The sequence below is a fragment of the Schistocerca americana genome, chromosome 5, assembly GCF_021461395.2.
Source record: "Schistocerca americana isolate TAMUIC-IGC-003095 chromosome 5, iqSchAmer2.1, whole genome shotgun sequence".
Lineage (NCBI taxonomy): Eukaryota > Metazoa > Arthropoda > Insecta > Orthoptera > Acrididae > Schistocerca > Schistocerca americana.
The window spans coordinates 313,368,866-313,383,631 of NC_060123.1; the positions used below are offsets into that span (position 1 = coordinate 313,368,866).

The 14,766-nt window shown below is 43.7% G+C and overlaps 1 protein-coding gene across 1 annotated transcript in view; it reads left to right on the forward strand.

Moving 5' to 3' along the window:
* LOC124616338 (integrin alpha-PS1-like) overlaps window positions 1–14,766 on the forward strand; it is a 146,814-nt gene that overhangs the window by 95,695 nt on the left and 36,353 nt on the right. The window lies entirely within an intron of this gene.

Here is a 14,766-nt window from a genome sequence, read left to right on the forward strand (position 1 = left end):
GTCCAACGGTGGCTCTTATGCAAGCAGTTATTTAACTCGAATTGATTCACAGAGTTGTTGGATGTCCTGAGGGGTATCGTGCCAGATTCTGTCCAGTCGACGGGTTAGATAGTCTCGACCTGACTGGAGGGCCCTGCAAAAGTTCTCAGTTTGGGAGAGGTCAGGCAACCTTTCCGGCCAAGGCAGGATTTGGCAAGCACGAAGACGAACAGTAGAAACTGTCGCCATGTGAGGGCGGGCATTGGGGCTCAGTTCTAAGCGGGAGTCATCAGTGAAGACCTCCAAGAGTCAATGGGACTGCAGGCCGAAGACGTTACTGGAGACGCCCGGACAGCGATGGAATACCAACGCCATACGGAACGATAACCGTGAGTGATGGTCTGGAGCTCCATTTCTTTTCATAGCAGGACACCTTTGGCTGTCATCTGAGACACCCTTACAGTACAGCGGTACGTCGATGATATGCAACGCCCCGTTTTGTTGCCCTTCATGGCAAGCCATCCTGGGCTTACATTTCAGCAACGTAATGGTCGCCCACACATGGCGAGAGTTTCTACTGCTTGTCTTCGTGCTTGGCAAACCCTACCTTGGCCATCAAGGTTGCCGGATCTCTCCCCATTTGAGAACGTTTCGAGCATTATGGGTAGGGCCTCCAACCATCTCGGGTTTCTAACGATCTAATCACTTGGACAGAACTTGGCACGATATCCCTCAGGAGGACACCCAACAACTCCGTCAATCAATTCCAGCCGAATAACTGTTTGCATAAGAGACACAGGTGGACCAATGCGTTATTGACTTCCACGGCTTGTGATGCTCTTTCTCTTGAATAAATTATCTAATTTTTCTAAATTGTAATTATTTGTTTGACTGTAAAAGCACATCACATCTACCGACTTCCATCCCATTCTGATAATTCCTTCGTGGTGCATCCCCTATTTTTTTGTCTTAAAGCGTATAAATTGTACATGAACTATCTACATCCCAATGAAAGCGCGATGTTTCAAAATTCTCTTAGCACAGGTTACAGCCCTCGCTGTCTCCCCCATTTTCTCATGGCAAACATCTAAGAAGTAGCCATGCTTGCCCTCATATGCGAAGAAGCATGTCTTATGCTACAGAGTTCACCACAACTGTGACACGGTTCCTCAGGTCGGCCAGATTTGTTGACAGTGGTGGGACGTAAATAGCCTCCTTAACATAGCCCAACAAGAAAAAGTCACAGTACAAGAGATCAGGACATCTCGGTGACCAGAAGTGTAGAGCCAGGTCTTGATTTCTCATGCGACCTATCCAACGCCGAGGAGGGTACCGTTTTTAAATTGCTCGGACTCGACAGTGCCATTGGGGCGGGGATCCATCCTATTTGAAAACGAAGTCTTGCGGATCTTTGATAAGTTGAGGAAAAGTCATCGTTCCAAAATGTCCAGGTATGTTATTCTGTTTACAGAGCTTTCACGAACAAGAATGGTCCATACCCTTTTTTCCATGATACAGCTCAGAACACGTTTAACTCGGCCGAGTCACTTTCATTCAACAGTGTTGTACTGGGAATTTATAGAACACATATGCGAACACTTCGTCTACTCATTTTTCCACTAAGATTAAACGTAGCTTCATCGGTTATTAATTAGGTGTGGTAGAAACATCATCCTACGTCATTTTTAGCATATCACAACAAAATTCAGTACGCAATCATTTCTCATTCTCAAGTCGTAAGTAGTAGGGCTTGTACAGCAAACGCCGTCCCAAAACTCGCTATACAGTTGTCTGCAGTATTCCTGGTACCATACTAGCTCTATAGGTCGTCTTACGCTGCATGAAGATCAAGGGCTCAGATGGAAGACCAGTCCTAAAGAAAGAAGGGAAAGCTGAAAGGCGGATGATGATGATGATGTTTGGGTTGTGGGGCGCTCAACTGCGCGGTCATCAGGCCCGTACAAAGTCCCAATTTTTGCACAGTCTATTTTTTTTTCACAATCCAATCTAGTCACTGTCACAAATGATAATGATGAAAAGATGAGGACAACACAAACACCCAGTCTCCGGGCAGAGAAAATCCCCAACCTGGCCGGGAAGAAAGGTGGAAGAAGTATATAGAGGGTCTATATAAAGGAGATTAACGTGAAGGCAATAGTATAAAAATGAAAGAGGATGTAGTTGAAGATGACATGGTATATATGACACTGCGAGAAAAATTTACAGAGCACTGAAAGACGAAAGCCGAAACAAGGCTGCAGGGGTAGACGACATTCCATCAGAACTATTGGTAACCTTGGGAGAGCTATCGATGACAGAACTCTTCCAACAGGTGTGCAAGATGTATGAGACAGGAACATACCCTCAGACTTCAAAAAGAATATAATAATTCCAATTCCAAAGAAAGTAGTTGCTGATAGGTGTGAAAATTACAGGACTATCAGTTTAGTAAGTAATGATTCCAAAATACTAACACGAATTCTTCGCAGAAGAATGGAAACCTGGTAGAAGCCTACCTTGGGGAGATCTGTTTGTATTCCAAAGAAATGTAGGAACATGCGATGCAGTACTGACCATACCACTTATTTCAGAAGATAGATTAAGGAAGGCAAACCTTCATTTATATCATTTATAGACTTAGAGAAAGCTTTTGACAATGCTGACTGGAATATTGACATTGAAATTGTGAAGGTGGAAGGGGTAAAATACAGGGAGAGAAAGGCTGTTTGCAACTTGTACAGAAACCGATGGCAGTCATAAAGATTCGAGTGGCACTGAAGGAAAGCTGTGGTTGATTAAGGAGTGAGACAGGGTTTTAGCCTATCCCAGATGTTATTCAACATGTACATTGAGAAATCAGTAATGGAAACCAGAGAAAATTTCGGAGTAGCAATTAAAGTTCAGAGACAAGAAATAAAAACGTCCAGGTTTGCCGATGACATTGTTATTTTGTTTGAGACAGCAAAGGACTTGGAAGAGCAGTTGGACAGTGTCATGACACGACCGCTACGGTCGCAGGTTCGAATCCTGCCTCGGGCATGGATGTGTGTGATGTCCTTAGGTTAGTTAGGTTTAAGTAGTTCTAAGTTCTAGGGGACTTATGACCACAGCAGTTGAGTCCCATAGTGCTCAGAGCCATTTTTTTTTTTGACAGTGTCATGAAGGGAGAGTATAAGATGAACATCAACAGAAACAGAACAAAGATAATGGACTGTAGTCGAATTAAACTGGGTGATGCTGAGGAATTAGGTTAAGGATTAAGACACTTAAAACAATATATGAGTTTTGCTATTTTGACAACAAAGTTTCTGATGACAGCCGAAGCTGTCACAACTAGACTGGCAATGGCAAGAAAAACGCTTCTGAAGAAAAGAAATTTGTTAATATTGAGTATAGATTTAAGTGTTCGGAAGTTTTTCTGAAGGTATTTGTCTGGAGTGTAGCCATGTATGGAAGTGAAATATGGACGATAAACAGTTTAGACAAGAAGAGAAGAGAATCTTTTGAAATGCGATGCTACAGATGATGGCTCAAGATCGGATGCTTAGATCACGTAACTAATGAAGAGGTACTAAAGATAATTGGGGAAACTAGAAATTTGTGGCACAGCTTGACTAAATGAGGGGATCAGCTGATGGGTCGCATTCTGGGACAGCAGGGGTCACTTCTTTGGAGGGAGATCAAGAGGTGAATGCAGTAAGCAGATTCAGAAGGATGTTAGTTACAGTATTTATGTTGAGATAAAGAGGCTTGTAGAGGATAGCGTATCATGGACAATTGCATCAAACCAATCCTCTGGCTGAAAACCACAACAAAAACGACATGGACTACGAATAAATTTGTATTCCTCTCACGTCATCCTCTGACTTATGCAGTCAGCCTACGCTTTTTTTCTTTGCTGAGGCATCCAGTTTGTTGAAACTGCTTAAAACAACAGTATATGCTTTTCCTAGTTTTGGTTATATGTCGAATCAGAGGCGAAATTCCCGCTGCACCGTAACTAGCGACTCACTTCTCGCAAATACAAGAACACTGAAAATGTGCTGGTGCATCATAGGCATATTATTCACAACTGCCCATTGGCGCGAGTACCCTAGCGCAGGTTTATGCAACTACCGCCGCCCGAGCTGTCTTTTACACTAGTCATTAATAAAACAAAATTTTGGATCTCCTTCTTTCCTTCAGTACGTATACTGTTCATGTCTTTTTCATATGTCGAGAAATGCAAATTAATTAAATTGGGTCCATCTTTTTGAATAAACCTGCAGTACAGAGGTTAAATACACTGATTAGCCAGAACATTATGTCCACCTTTCTAATAGCCAATATGTCCCCCGTCGGCACGGATAACAATGACGACACGTCGTGGCATAAAAGTAGTGAGGCCTTGGTAGGTCATTGGAGGGAGTTGCTAACATATCTGCTCACACAACTCGCCTAATTCCCGTAAATCGAGCGAGGGGGGCGACGAGCTCTGACGCCACGTTTAATCACATCCCAGATGTGTTGGATCGGGTTTAGATCTGGTGAGTTGGGGGGCCAGCATATCAATTGGAGCTGTGTTCCTCGAACCACTTCACCACATTTCTGTCCTTGTGACATGGCGCATTACCTTGTTGAAAAATGCCGCACTGCCATCGGAAAAGATGATCGTCATGATAGGGTGTACGTGGTCTGCAGCCAGTGTACGATATACCTTGACCATCATGGTGTCTTACGCGAGCTTCACTGGACCCATGGATGCCCACATGAATATTCCCCAGAGCAAAATGGAGCTGCCGCCACCTTGTCTCCCGCAGTACAGTGTCAAAGAGCTGTTCTCCTAGAAGGCGACGGATTCGCACCCTCCAATCGGCCTGATGCAGAAGGTATCATTCTCAGACCATGCAATGCTCTGCCACTGCGACAACGTCCAGTGCTGATTGTCACATGTCCATTTCAGTCGTAGCTGCTGATGTCGTGGTGTTAACATTGATCGGCACATGTATGGATCATCGGCTGCGGAGGCCCATCATTGCGAGTGTTCAGTGCACTGCGTGTTCAGACACACTCGTACTCTGCCCAGCATTAAAGTCTGGTATTAGTTCAACCACGGTTTGCTGCCTGTCCTGTTTTATCAGTCTGTTCAGCATACGACGTCCAACATCTCTAATTAGGAGTGACTGCCCAACTGCACGATGTCTGGATGTCATGTTGAAGACACTCATCACAGCACTCCTCGAACATATGATAAGTCGTGCTGATTCCGAATTACTCGTGTGGAGCCTCCAGGCCATCACATTCTGCCCTCGGCCAAACTAAGATCACGCACCTTCTCCATTCTACACGCTCACTGATTATGCACCGTGAGTGTATTTGACTAGCAGTCTTTTCTCATCAGGTGACACTGCTATCGCGTGGACGGGTTCATATCGATAATAGGTTGGTGGTCATAATGTTGCGGCTGATCAGTATTTAATTCCTAGAGTAACGGTACGTTGTCTGCCACTCTGTAGCCACTATTTGTTTAGTAATTTATTAACACTGCCTGATTGTTTTCAAGCCTCATTATTTTGCTTATGGTCTTCTAGACAGAGTCCTTTCAGACATCTGTTTTTACGTGAAGCCTATTCTCGCTATATGACAATTCTTCGTTTAATATTGTCACGTCGCAACCACGCTCAATTCCCAATCCGAAATCAGGGTCGTCAATGAAGTACAAAACACAGAACTAATAGCATGTTTGTTCCGATGATCTTGGTACAGCAAGAATAAAACTGAAGTCCTGGAAGGAGAGTGCCGCCATTTACACAGATATCGAATAATCCAGAACAATCAGACATTACAAACATTTGATATTTCAAGAAGCTTCCAAAAATGGTAACTACTGAATAAAAGATAATACTGGTGATCCGGTTTGCGCTGGCGACCAGCAGTACCCCAGCTGACGATGCTAGGCATTACGCCACATTGGGTGCAGCGCAGCTGGTGTCAATACACGAATATTGTAATGCTAAGCTTTTTTCGTTGAGTATTGTAATCACTATCAACTACTCAATTTTTTGAATAATCGAGATAGAACCCCTGCAACTAGGAAAGAGTTTGCTCTGACAGCAAAAAAAATATTGATCATCGCCTTGTTGTTGTTGTGGTCTTCAGTCCTGAGACTGGTTTGATGCAGCTCTCCATGCTACTCTATCCTGTGCAAGCTTCTTCATCTCCCAGTACCTACTGCAACCTACATCCTTCTGAATCTGCTTAGTGTATTCATCTCTTGGTCTCCCCCTACGATTTTTACCCTCCACGCTGCCCTCCAATACTAAATTGGTGATCCCTTGATGCCTCAGAACATGTCCTACCAACCGATCCCTTCTTCTGGTCAAGTTGTGCCACAAACTCCTCTTCTCCCCAATCCTATTCAGTACCTCCTCATTAGTTATGTGATCTACCCATCTAATCTTCAGCATTCTTCTGTAGCACCACATTTCGAAAGCTTCTATTCTCTTCTTGTCCAAACTATTTACCGTCCATGTTTCACTTCCATACATGGCTACACTCCATACAAATACTTTCAGAAATGACTTCCTGACACTTAAATCTATACTCGATGTTAACAAATTTCTCTTCTTCAGAAACGCTTTCCTTGCCATTGCCAGTCTACATTTTATATCCTCTCTACTTCGACCGTCATCAGTTATTTTGCTCCCCAAATAGCAAAACTCCTTTACTACTTTAAGTGTCTCATTTCCTAATCTGATACCCTCAACATCACCCGACTTAATTCGACTACATTCCATTATCCTCGTTTTGCTTTTGTTGATGTTCATCTTATATCCTCCCTTCAAGACACCATCCATTCCCTTCAACTGCTCTTCCAAGTCCTTTGCTGTCCCTGACAGAATTACAATGTCATCGGCGAACCTCAAAGTTTTTATTTCTTCTCCCTGGATTTTAATACCTCCTCCGAATTTTTCTTTTGTTTCCTTTACTGCTTGCTCAATATACAGATTGAATAACATCGGGGAGAGGCTACAACCCTGTCTTACTCCCTTCCCAACCACTGCTTCCCTTTCATGTCCCTCGACTCTTATAACTGCCATCTGGTTTCTGTACAAATTGTAAATAGCCTTTCGCTCCCTGTATTTTACCCCTGCAACCTTTAGAATTTGAAAGAGAGTATTCCAGTCAACATTGTCAAAAGCTTTCTCTAAGTCTACAAATGCTAGAAACGTAGGTTTGCCTTTCCTTAATCTTTCTTCTAAGATAAGTCGTAAGGTCAGTATTGCCTCACGTGTTCCAACATTTCTACGGAATCCAAACTGATCTTCCCCGAGGTCGGCTTCTACTAGTTTTTCCATTTGTCTGTAAAGAATTCGTGTTTGTATTTTGCAGCTGTGGCTTATTAAACTGATTGTTCGGTAATTCTCACATCTGTCAACACCTGCTTTCTTTGGGATTGTAATTATTATATTCTTCTTGAAGTCTGAGGGTATTTCGCCTGTTTCATACATCTTGCTCACCAGATGGTAGAGTTTTGTCAGGACTGGCTCTCCCAAGGCCGTCAGTAGTTCCAATCGAATGTTGTCTACTCCCGGTGCCTTGTTTCGACTCAGGTCTCTCAGTGCTCTGTCAAACTCTTCACGCAGTATCGTATCTCCCATTTCATCTTCATCTACATCCTCTACCATTTCCATAATATTGTCCTCAAGTACATCGCCCTTGTGTAGACCCTCTATATACTCCTTCCACCTTTCTGCTTTCCCTTCTTTGCTTAGAACTGGGTTTCCATCTGAGCTCTTGATGTTCATACAAGTGGTTCTCTTATCTCCAAAGGTCTCTTTAATTTTCCTGTAGGCAGTATCTATCTTACCCCTAGTGAGATAAGCCTCTACATCCTTACATTTGTCCTCTAGTCATCCCTGCTTAGCCATCTTGCACTTCCTGTCGATCTCATTTTTGAGACGTTTGTATTCCTTTTTGCCTGCTTCATTTACTGCATTTTTATATTTTCTCCTTTCATCAATTAAATTCAATATTTCTTCTGTTACCCAAGGATTTCTACTAGCCCTCGTCTTTTTACCTACTTGATCCTCTGCTGCCTTCACTACTTCATCCCTCAAAGCTACCCATTCTTCTTCTTCTGTATTGCCGGCCGAAGTGGCCGTGCGGTTAAAGGCGCTGCAGTCTAGAACCGCAAGACCGCTACGGTCGCAGGTTCGAATCCTGCCTCGGGCATGGATGTTTGTGATGTCCTTAGGTTTAACTAGTTCTAAGTTCTAGGGGACTAATGACCTCAGCAGTTGAGTCCCATAGTGCTCAGAGCCATTTGAACCATTTTTCTACTGTATTTCTTTCCCCCATTCCTGTCAATTGTTCCCTTATGCTCTCCATGAAACTCTGTACAACCTCTAGTTCTTTCAGTTTATCCAGGTCCCATCTCCTTAAATTCCCACCTTTTTGCAGTTTCTTCAGTTTTAATCTACAGGTCATAACCAATAGATTGTGGTCAGAGTCCGCATCTGCCCCTGGAAATGTCTTACAATTTAAAACCTGGTTCCTAAATCTCTGTCTTACCATTATATAATCTATCTGATACCTTTTAGTATTTAGTATCTTATCATCATCGCCTTAACACAGTAAAATGTTCTCTTGGAGCGCTGTGCGCGGTGTAGAGCTGGTGCCACACAGTCGTGACGTAAGCCAGGGCAGTGGCGTGGAATGTACACAGTGCGTCCCAGTTCCGTTAGAGCTGCTCGTGTAAAATTCCAAACTACAACACTATTTCGCGGCGAGCTGTGGCGTTACGATCCTTGAAGTTTCAGCAAGAGACTGCCTTCCCTTCAATTACAAAGGAACTATTGTCTCTCAAGACCAGTTACGACCTCACAGAAAGTATTCCATGCTCACAACTCCAGCGAAGATTTCAGCTCACTGCCGTAATGACTTCCTAAGATGGTTGATATAGACGTGGCATACAACACACACTTACATACATCCACATCTCATGAGTTAAGACGTATTTCTTCAGTGACTGGTGCTGCATAAACTGTCGAGTTAACAAAACCTCACAGAAAGATGTCAAACAGATTTTAGTCTAAGGAACACGAAGAAACCTGTCCGCAAGTACGGTACCCACCCAATGACCAGGCTAGTGTGCAATAAGACGTAGTCTGTCGCTAGCTGAAGTGTGGAGGTGTGCCATTGTGCCGTCGTGTATGAAGAGCATTCTTTAATGGAATTACAGTGAAAGTCACCCAAGTAATCACGCACGAAATACCCGTACGAGTAAATCGCACCTGAGACTTCTTGGGTATTAGAATGAGGATTTAAATGTTCCGCCAAGCACTAATGTTGGAAATTCCATACCGCATCACGTCCCATGGTTGTGTCATCGTTTCATAGCTCAACAACGGTAACTCCCGCAAGTTGGAAACCAAGCATTTGCGAACCTACATTATATAAACGTTTCTTTGACCGAGCTTAAGTATTGTCCACTATTTTTCATTCCCCATGCAGTTTCGCCTACGTAAGGCGTCTATGTGAGGCACTACGCATTAGCGATTATTCATACTTCAGAAATACGCAAAGGAAAAGAAAATATGAGACGGAACAAAGCTTTTTTTCTTTCCCTGTGTTCGTAAAACGACTATTATGATCTGTCTTCTTGCAACAACACAATTCTATGGGCGTTTTTGCTGAAATAAGTTTCTATAAAGTTGTGGCGTGATTAGTGGGCGTTCATCTATTTTATTTGAGAATATCGATGTAGAAACTGTGTGAATTTGAAATCCGTGAGCACTTTATTTTTCACTGCTGTTTGCACTGTCAGCTAAAAAAGTAATAATCATCCCCTTAAAACAATAAAATATTTTCTTTGGAGCGTTGTGCGCGGTGTAGAGCTGGTGCCACGCAGTCGTGACGTCAGCCATGGCAGTGAAGTGGAATGCACTCAGTGCGTCCCAGTTCCGTTAGGACTGCTCGTGTGAAATTCCAAACTACAACACTATCTCGTGGCGAGATGCGACGTTACGATCCTTGAAGTTCATCAACAGCCGTTTAGCAGGTCAAAGCGCTAGCATCGGTGCACCAGGCGTCCTCGCCACGAACGTGATAGTATGTGCCCGACAAACGTCGAGAAGCGACATTGAAGCAGCGAGGTGACGCCAAGTTTTAAGCTTTATATTTGCGGGAGAGAATTCGTCAAATTCGACCTGAATACCGAGAGGCTGGTTCCTTGTTGCTCCTTTACGACAAAGCCCCAGCCCACAAAGGAAAGATCGTGCGCGAGGTTTCTGCTAACAAACGAACCACAGTCCTGGATTAGCCGCCGTACTCGCCGGATTTGGCCCCAGCATACTTCTGGTTGTTCCCCAAACTGAATCTGGCAATGAAAGGACACCATTACGATGCAGTTAAGAACATTAAGGAAACTGTTCTACAGTACTAAATGCAGTTCCAAAAAGGATTACAGTGACTGTTTCAGATTTTAAAACGATTTCAGCCGCGTACTGATTCAGGGAAAGAACACTCTGAATAAATACAATAATTTTGTAAACATAATCCACTGCTTTATTTTTCATAGCCAGAGTCCTAAAGGGACTGGGACACACTGTGTATACACCAGTAAATTGAATGGAACCAGGAAAGTGAGATGTGTCGACGTGCAGATGTAACAGAATGGTAGACGGGAGGTATTGTATTTGGACGTGCCCAAGACCACACCATGAATAAAGTTGCCCGATTTGTTTTTGTATCAACGTGGACTATCCAACGTGCACTACCACACCCAAGCTGACTGCCCCAGTTTTCGTATCCCATGTGGCCTGAATGAACTTGTCCCAGTTAGTGGACGAATATAGATTGACAGGCCGTCGGGGTCTCATGTTATTATTCTACCCAATATCAGATTGTGGGAAGGCATGCTTTACGAGCCTACTTGCAGGAAGTCACTGATTTAAATAAGTACTGGTGGAAGGTGGTAGAAATCAGAACATAAAATAAAACATTTGGAAAGTAGCACAAAACATATATTCTGTATCAAGCACAGAACAACCTATTGTAGCACAAAGACATACATTCTGTAACAAGCACAGAACAACGTATTCTTAACCATGGGCAGCCCCCACTGACGTAGACACATTCCCAGAAAGACGTACAGAGATAGCATTCACCTGTAGCTACATAAGTTGAATTGAGAACTCTTCGGAGTGAGAATACTGTACCATGAGAACTAGGTTTCAGCAACAAAAAGGGGGTGGGGGGTTGAATTCGATGAACCTTACTCCATGGCTGGCGCTGCTGCTGCCCCATAATATTGTGAAATACTTGCGATCGCTAAACGACCGAACTGGCGATCGACTCCGAGTATCATTATTAGTCGGTACCCGAAGTCATGAACCATTAAGCTTTACCGTCGCATGGTGAAGTATAATTTTGGAGAATAGGCGGTCGCGGGCGAAACGACAGGTAGTGGACCTTCCAAGTCGTTCCAGAAAGAGCTGAAGTGGCGGTGCTCAGGGCTTTTGTTAGCTGATCGACACCGCACACTAGTGGATATACGGCTGAAAAAGTAGCTCCTGTGCTAACTTTCTTGGTGGTCAAGCGACTAGCAGTCGCCTACTGGGCCATAGATATGACTCCTTCCTTTTTGCCCCAAAAGTTTCCGAACCCAACGCAGCCTCGGCCGTTCAGATCGCAGGATGTTTTGTGTTCTCAAGATGAATCTTGTTAACGGCCACCTCCATTTTGAACAGTTTATTAATTTCTCTCAAAACGACACCAGCAGACAAGGTTTCTTTCGTTTTAGTAGTTCGCAGTTGAATCCTTAGATACTTCAAAAAAAATTTATATGCAAAATATGGGTAGCACAGCGGTTTGCTCCTCCTCAAAAGGTCCCGAACCTGTCACCTGATTTCATATTCATTAATTACTTGTCAACTCATCCTTTGTTTTCGGCCTTGTGCGGCCACCCAAGTGCTCGTAGCAGCACGTGACATTCTTGGGAGAGTTCATAATACGATGTGTTACAAACACGTGTCCTCACAGCAATATACTGTGGCGCAATAACAGTGCAACTGATAGGGGACTAGGGATGTGTGACACGCCTTCTTAGTGACAATCACTTTCAAACCAGATACGAATTACTGCTGTCAGTGAATAAAGATCCATCACAACCCATTTCCGAGTGAAGATTTTGAAGGGAACTTAATGGACTAGACAATGGGAGTCGGGTACCTCGCAAAAGACCGTTGCTCACAGCAGCACATTGAATCAAACGGCTCAGAAACTGAACAATAGCAGACTGGAGACGAATAGTGTAGTCCGTCGAGTCGCCATTTTAGCTCTTTTGTGACGATGCAAGGCCTCAGGTACACCGATGGTCTAATGAGGCCCTTCACTCACACTGTGTGGAGGGATTATTTCAGGCAGTAGGTGGTTCCGTCATGTTTTGAGGGCGTTTTGATACCACGACGGAGTCAGTCATTGACGTCAGCTTGAAAAGGGTGTTTAGTTCAACCATTCTTGGAGATCAAATGTTAGTCTTTCAACTACATTTTCCTGGTCTTCCAAGATGTCAAGGGCCATGTTCAGTGAGTTGCATACATACGTTCTTGATTTGAAGAACACTTAAGCGTCCTGCCAGGTCTTGACTAATTGCCCCAAATCACTCTGGTTTGCTGCCACAGATAAATTTGTGAGACTATTTGGAACAGGGACTGAAATATAACAATCAACACCCTCACAATTTGGTATCTGTATGGGATTTAATCTTCAGTGAGAGGCTTCAGCCTCATACGACATGCCTGAAGAAACTTGTGGCCTCTGTTCCTTGTGTAACTGAGATCACACAAAGGCTAAAGTTGTGCTACATGGTATTAACGAGGACATGATACGAGTGCTTACTTCGGTCAATTGCGCCTTCCTTTAGAGGATATTCGGTATTTCCCGTGACTGTCGATTCATTCCAATCAGAGGTCTATACTACGCATCAACCCTTCCGCAACACAGTGATAACATCTGTCGAGCGTACGTTCCGTACACATCATAACATAAAATAAACGAGACATGCTGGCGTCTGTCAGCTTTGATACTTGCTGCTGCTAGTGTTTGACGCACGATACACGGATTTTTTATGCGCTGCTCCTGCTACTGTATATTTAGCAATACATACCTAATATGTATATGTTAGCTCATTGAGAGGCGCACGGAAATGAGAGGTGCAGGTCATTGAGAAGTGCAGGTAAAGATTTATTAACTGTGGATCTTTCTGTAGATTTTCTCCTGAAAATTAAGGATTCTGACCGTATGGCTTTCATGCCAAAAGTCGCAAGTTTTAAAATAAAAAAAGTTCAGGATTACAGCTGCTACAAAGTTCATACAACTATTTCAACCAACTCTACTGCAGTTTGAGTTACTACTGCATGTTTACAGTTCTTTGCCCCATTATTATTGTTTGGGGTCAATGGCCACCTAATCTGCCTCCGTGCTATTGGGTTTCCGTCTGTGTGTGGCATGGCTTTCTGCAATAATAAACTGGACAACAAAATTAAATGATTCCTTTATAGAGACCTTGTCATTTCCTCTCCTTGTGAGAGAAATTCGAAATTTGGCTCGAAGGTACCTACACTCTTCCTCTGTATTTCTGCAAAATAGTTGTGCCCCCGATGTCACTTTCGCTCTCGGCGACGCTTCAGACAGCACAGTGTTGCCACATGAAAGGAAATAGCCAGAGCTCAGAAAGTCATGTGAAATGTAAAGTAGCCTAATAAAGTCACACGGGCATCACATTTCACTACAATTCAGCACTCTGCCACCATGAACGCGTCACAAAATAGTAAGGTACTCACACTATTCCTGCGCAAACCGCATCACTTCTCTTGACATCTTTGCGATGGAAGTCAGATCACGACGTCCAATGTTGAAATCACGCAGCTTTCTTATAAGTGGACGAGGGAAACATTTCGGACGCTCCCCTCCTCAGAAATGACACGAAAAAGCCGTAGAAAGTTTCATACCTTTCACTTAGGACATTCATTTTCGTGATCGAAACCGACAGTTCGCAAAGTGCATTCATTGACACTACTGACAGCTCGAAACAAGTCAACTTTTCTCTAAGAACATTATAGAGCTGCAACCCCGTTGAGCATGGTCTCGTCCCTTTGGAGTGTAGTGTGGCTGCACTTATTGCTTTGGTATGCAGGATGGAACCACTGGAGACCGTTCAAGATCATTTAACGAAGTTTCAACGTTATCCGCAGCAGAAAAGGGTGTTAATGGTTTTTCGTCCCTCCTCTTTCGAGAACTCTTGCGGGATGTGCGTGAGGAGGGGGGAGTGGGGGAGGGAGGGGGAGGAGGACAGTAACGTACATGTGAGTAAAATGGCAGATCATTCGTCTAGCACCCCCTAGTTTGGCTACACCCTGTTGGGCGCTTTAAAAATGTCAGTGTACAGACACATTATTCACCAATTCCTAGGCGTCGGAGGGGTCGGCAACTCTTTAAACACCGCTCAGGCTCCACATGCGGCGAGCAAGTGGTGGTGAAGCAGCATAATGCCACTCTGCTGTTTTGTTTTGATGCACAATCAAATTATTCTTCAGACAGTTCTCGCACAGTGTGGTGTGTTTCTTTATCCTGTTATCATAATTGTTTCCAGTGCATGCTAAGGATACTGCAAATATCGACTTGCTCATCCAAGTGCGAGGAACTGGAGTGTAAAATAAAAAGCGAACAGCGATCATTCACAAATCGTGACTTTTATATTAATGCATGATGCCTATCGAGGTATGGGGTCTCTTTTCACATCAG